At 41.2% G+C, this 6,310-nt stretch overlaps 1 non-coding gene across 1 annotated transcript; it reads left to right on the forward strand.

Annotated features, from left to right (window-relative positions):
* Positions 1-5,985: 5,985 nt before the first annotated feature.
* On the forward strand, positions 5,986-6,093 carry LOC148568478 (small nucleolar RNA R71). The gene has a single exon (XR_015883031.1). It is a non-coding gene; the product is annotated as a small nucleolar RNA R71 (small nucleolar RNA).
* The last annotated feature ends 217 nt before the right edge of the window (positions 6,094-6,310 follow it).

Below are 6,310 nucleotides of genomic sequence, written 5' to 3' on the forward strand. Positions count from 1 at the left end.
CTTTGGGGTTAGGTAAAGGTTGAGAAGGAAGTGCACTAGAGCTTGAAGGTTGATTGTTGGGGGTAGCTAATGATTCCATCCGGGAGATGAGAGCTTGTATGGTAGAGCTATGACCATTTATGAAAGAGTTAATTGTATTCTGAATGTCTTGTTGGCCTTGTGCAATAGAGCGAAGCATCTCATGATTAGAGGAAGAATGGGGATAAGTGATCTGAGGGGCTGGTGCACGAAATTGTGATCTCAGGCAACGGCGCCAGAAACTCTGTACGCACGTCTTAATAAATCATTTTTCATTCACAACTTCGATACAACTAACCAGCAAGTGCACTGGGTTGTCCAAGTAATAAACCTTACGTGAGTAAGGGTCGATCCCACGGAGATTGTTAGTATGAAGCAAGCTATGGTCACCTTGTAAATCTCAGTCAGGCAGATATCAAAAGGTTATGGAGTTTTCGAAATTAAATAATAAGTAAACATAAAATAAGGATAGAAATACTTATGTAATTCATTTGTGAGAATTTCAGACAAGCGTATAGAGATGCTTTCGTTCCTCTGAACCTCTGCTTTCCTGCTGTCTTCATCCAATCAATCTTACTCCTTTCCATGGCTGGCTTTATGTAAGGACATCACCGTTGTCAATGGCTACTTTTAATCCTCTCTGGAAAATGGTCCGATGCGCTGTCACTGCATGGCTAATCGTCTGGAGGCATCACCCTTGCCAATGGCTGCATCCTATCCTCTTGTGAAAATGGTCCAAATGCTCTGTCACAGCACGGCTAATCATCTGAGGTTCTCGATCATGCTGGAATAGGATTCACCCTCCTTTTGCGTCTGTCACTACGCCCAGCACTCGCGAGTTTGAAGTTCGTCACAGTCATTCAATCCCAGAGTCCTACTCGGAATACCACAGACAAGGTTTAGACTTTCCGGACTCTCATGAATGCCGCCATCAATCTAGCTTATACCACGAAGATTCTGATTAAGAGATCCAAGAGATACTCATTCAATCTAAGGTAGAACGGAAGTGGTTGTCAGGCACGCGTTCATAGGGAATGATGATGATTGTCACGTTCATCACATTCAGGTTGAAGTGCGAATGAATATCTTAGAAGCGGAATAAGTTGAATTGAATAGAAAAACAGTAGTACTTTGCATTAATCTTTGAGGAACAGCAGAGCTCCACACCTTAATCTATGGAGTACAGAAACTCTACCGTTGAAAATACATAAGTGAAAGGTCCAGGCATGGCCAAATGCCAGCCCCCAAAACGAGATCACAGGATCAAAAATACAATCCAGGATGTCTAATACAATAGTAAAAAGTCCTATTTATACTAAACTAGTTACTAGGGTTTACAAAAGTAAGTAATTGATGCATAAATCCACTTTCGGGGCCCACTTGGTGTGTGCTTGGGCTGAGCTTGAATGTTACACGTGCAGAGGTCATTCTTGGAGTTGAACGCCAGTTTGTAACGTATTTCTGGCGTTCAACTCTGGTTTGTGACTTGTTTCTGGCGTTTAACTCCAGACAGCAGCGTAGAACTGGCGTTCAACGCCCTTTTATGTCGTCTAAACTTGGCCAAAGTATGGACTATTACATATTACTGGAAAGTCCTGGATGTCTACTTTCCAACGCAATTGGAAGCGCGCCATTATGAGTTCTGTAGCTCCAGAAAATCTATTTTGAGTGTAGGGAGGTCAGAATCCAACAGCATCAGCAGTCCTTCTTCAACCTCTGAATCTGATTTTTGCTCAAGTCCCTCAATTTCAGCCAGAAAATACCTGAAATCACAGAAAAATACACAAACTCATAGTAAAGTCCAAAAATGTGAATTTAACATAAAAACTAATGAAAACATCCCTAAAAGTAACTAGATCCTACTAAAAACATACTAAAAATAATGCCAAAAAGCGTATAAATTATCCGCTCATCACAACACCAAACTTAAATTGTTGCTTGTCCCCAAGCAACTGAAAATCAAATAGGATAAAAAGAAGAGAATGTACTATAAATTCCAAACTATCAATGAAACATAGCTCCAATCAAATGAGCGGGACTTGTAGCTTTTTGCCTCTTGAATAGTTTTGGCATCTATAGGAACTCAGAGTTCAGATAATGTTATTGATTCTCCTAGTTCAGTATGATGATTCTTGAACACAGCTATTTTATGAGTCTTGGCCGTGGCCCTAAGCACTTTGTTTTCCAGTATTACCACCGGATACATAAATGCCACAGACACATAATTGGGTGAACCTTTTCAGATTGTGACTCAGCTTTGCTAAAGTCCCCAATTAGAGGTGTCCAGGGTTATTAAGCACACTCTTCTTTTGCTTTGGACCTTGACTTTAACCGCTCAGTCTCAAGTTTTCACTTGACACCTACACGCCACAAGCACATGGTTAGGGACAGCTTGGTTAGCCACTTAGGCCAGGATTTTATTCCTTTAGGCCCTCCTATCCACTGATGCTCAAAGCCTTGGGATCCTTTTTATTACCCTTGCCTTTTGGTTTTAAGGGCTATTGGCTTTTTGCTCTTGCCTTTTGGTTTTAAGAGCTTTTGGCTTTTTCTGCTTGCTTTTTCTCTTTTTTTTTTCATTTTTTTTCGCCATTTTTTTCTTCTGCAAGCTTTGTTCTTTGCTGCTTTTTCTTGCTTCAAGAATCATTTTTATGATTTTTCAGATTATCAAATAACATGTCTCCTTGTCATCATTCTTTCAAGAGCCAACATATTTAATATTCATAAACAACAACTTCAAAAGACATATGCACTGTTCAAGCATTCATTCAGAAAACAAAAAGTATTGTCACCACATCAATATAATTAAACTAAGTTCATGGATAAATTTGAAACTCATGTACTTCTTGTTCTTTTGAATTAAAACATTTTTCATTTAAGAGAGGTGATGGATTCATAGGACATTCATAACTTTAAGACAAAGTTACTAAATACTAATGATCATGTAATGAAGACACAAACATGGATAAGCACTTAACATGGAGAAAATGAAAAACAGAGAATGTAAGAACAAGGAATGAGTCCACCTTAGTGATGGTGGCGTTTCCTTCTTGAGGACCCAATGATGTCCTTGAGCTCTTCTATGTCTCTTCCTTGTCTTTGTTGCTCCTCCCTCATTGCTTTTTGATCTTCTCTAATTTCATGAAGGATGATGGAGTGCTCTTGATGTTCCACCCTTAATTGTCCCATGTTGGAACTTAATTCTCCTAGGGAGGTATTGATTTGCTCCCAAAAATTCTGTGGAGGAAAGTATCCCTTGAGGTATCTCAGGGGTTTCATGATGATGAGCTTCTTCATGTGCCTGTTGAGATCCATGAATGTGCTCTCTTGTTTGCTCCATCCTTTTCTTAGTGATGGGCTTGTGAGATGAATCTTTCCATCTCCCATGGCTCAGAGGTGGAAGCAATTGTCTTCCCTTTTCTCTTTCTTAAGGTTTCTCTGGCCTTAGGTGCCATTAATGGTTATGGAAAAACAAAAAAAGCTATGCTTTTACCACACCAAACTTAGAATGTTGCTCGCCCTCGAGCAAAAGAAGAAAGAATAGAAGAAGAAGAAGAAGATATGGGGGAGATGGAGGGATGTGTGTATTCAACCATATGGGTGGGATTGGGTGGGTGTATGGATGTGAGTGGTGAAGTGGTGATAGGGAAGAGAGATTGAGGTGATTAGTGAAGAGTTTTAGGGAAGAGTGTTTATGGGATTGTGTGAAAGAGGGGTAGGAAGAAGTGAGTGGAGGTAGGTGGGGATCCTGTGGGTCCACAGATCCTGAGGTGATCCTGTGGTGTCCACAGATCCTGAGGTGTTCAAGGATTTACAACCTTGCACCAAATTAGGCATGCAAAATGCCCTTGCACACAACTCTGGGCGTTCAGCACCAGATTGGTGCTTGTTCTGGGCGTTGAACGCCAGAACCATGCTTGTTCTGCGCGTTCAGCGCCAGCTCTTCTCCAGGGTGCAATTCTGGCGTTCAAACGCCCAGATGCTGCCCATTTTGGGCGTTCAGCGCCAGAACCATGCTCTGTTATGGCGTTGAACGCCAGCCAGATGCTTCTTACTGGCGTTTAAACGCCAGTAAGGTCTTCCTCCAGGGTGTGATCTTTCTTCTGCTGTTTTTTATTCCGTTTTCAATTTTTATATTTATTTTGTGACTCCACATGATCAGGAACCTAATAAAACATGAAAGAACAAGAAAAATAAAATTAGATAAATAAAAATTGGGTTGCCTCCCAACAAGCGCTTCTTTAATGTCAATAGCTTGACAGTGGGCTCTCATGGAGCCTCACAGATGTTCAGAGCATTGTTGAGACTTCCCAAAACTAAACTTAGAGTTTGGATATGGGAGTTCAACACCAAACTTAAAGTTTGGTTGTGGCCTCCCAACACCAAACTTAGAGTTTGACTGTGGGGGCTCTAGTTGACTCTGTTTTGAGAGAAGCTTACTGTGCCTCTTTTCCATGTTTACAGAAGGATGTCCTTGAGTTTTAAACTCAAGGGAGTCCTCATTGAATTGAAGGACTAGTTCACCTCTGTTAACATCAATCATAGCTCTTGCTGTGGCTAGGAAGGGTCTTCCAAGGATGATGGATTCATCATCATTCTTCCCAGTATCCAGGACTATGAAATCAGCAGGGATGTAAAGGCCTTCAACCTTTACCAACACGTCCTCTACTTGTCCATAAGCCTGTTTTCTTGAATTGTCTGCCATCTCTAATGAGATTTTAGCAGCTTGCACCCCAAAGATTCCCAGTTTCTCTATTACAGAGAGGGGCATGAGGTTTATCCCTGACCCAAGGTCACATAGAGCCTTCTCAAAGGTCATGGTGCCTATGGTACAAGGTATTAAGAACTTTCCAGGATCCTGTTTCTTCTGAGGCAATGTCAATTGATCCAGATCACTCAGTTCATTAGTGAACAAGGGAGGTTCATCTTCCCAAGTCTCAATACCAAATAATTTGGCATTCAGCTTCATGATTGCACCAAGGTACTTGGTAACTTGCTCCTCAGTAACATCCTCATTCTCTTCAGAAGATGAATACTCGTCAGAGCTCATGAAGGGCATAAGGAGGTTCAATGGAATCTCTATGGTCTCTAGATGAGTCTCAGATTCTTTTGGTTCCTCAAAGGGAAACTCCTCATTGATCACTGGACGTCCCAAGAGGTCTTCCTCACTGGGATTCACGTCCTCTCCTTCCTTTATAGGTTTGGCCATGGTGATCATTTCAATGGCCTTGCACTCTCCTTTTGGATTTTCTTCTGTATTGCTTGGGAGAGTACTAGGAGGGATTTCAGTGACTCTTTTACTCAGCTGGCCCACTTGTGCTTCCAAATTTCTAATGGAGGACCTTGTTTCATTCATGAAACTCACAGTGGCCTTAGATAGATCAGAGACTAAGTTTGCTAAATTAGAAGTATTTTTTGTTCAGAGTTCTCTGTCTGTTGCTGAGTGGATGATGGAAAAGGCTTGCTATTGCTAAACCTGTTTCTTCCACCATTATTAAAGCCTTGTTGAGGCTTTTGATCCTTCCATGAGAGATTTGGGTGATTTCTCCATGAGGGGTTATAGGTGTTTCCATAAGGTTCACCCATATAATTTACCTATGCTATTGCAGGGTTCTTAGGATCATAAGGTTCTTCTTCAGAAGCTGCCTCTTGAGTACTGTTGGATGCAGCTTGCATTCCATTCAGACTCTGAGAAATCATATTGACTTGCTGAGTCAATATTTTATTCTGAGCCAATATGACATTCAGAGTATCAATTTTAAGAACTCCCTTCTTCATAGGCGTCCCCTTACTCACAGGATTCCTCTCAGAAGTGTACATGAACTGGTTATTAGCAACCATGTCAATGAGTTCTTGAGCTTCTGCAGGCATTTTCTTTAAGTGAATGGATCCACCTGTAGAGGTATCCAATGACATTTTAGCTAATTCAGACAGACCATCATAGAATATGTCCGGGATGGTCCATTCTGAAAGCATGTCAGAAGGACACTTTTTGGTCAGTTCTTTGTATCTCTCCCAAGCTTCATAGAGGGATTCACCTTCTTTCTGTCTGAAGGTCTGAACATCCACTCTAAGCTTACTCAGCTTTTGAGGAGGAAAGAACTTGGCTAAGAAAGCCTTGACCAGCTTATCCCAAGAGTTCAGGCTATCCTTAGGTTGAGAATCCAACCATATTCTAGCTCTGTCTCTCACAGCAAAAGGGAAAAGCATGAGCCTGTAGACTTTAGGATCTACTCCATTAGTCTTAACAGTATCACATATCTGCAAGAATTCAGTTAAGAAATGAAAAGGATCT

The sequence above is a fragment of the Arachis ipaensis genome, chromosome B4 (genome assembly GCF_059453495.1).
Source record: "Arachis ipaensis isolate K30076 ecotype BB chromosome B4, ASM5945349v1, whole genome shotgun sequence".
In the NCBI taxonomy this organism is placed as follows: Eukaryota; Viridiplantae; Streptophyta; class Magnoliopsida; order Fabales; family Fabaceae; genus Arachis; species Arachis ipaensis.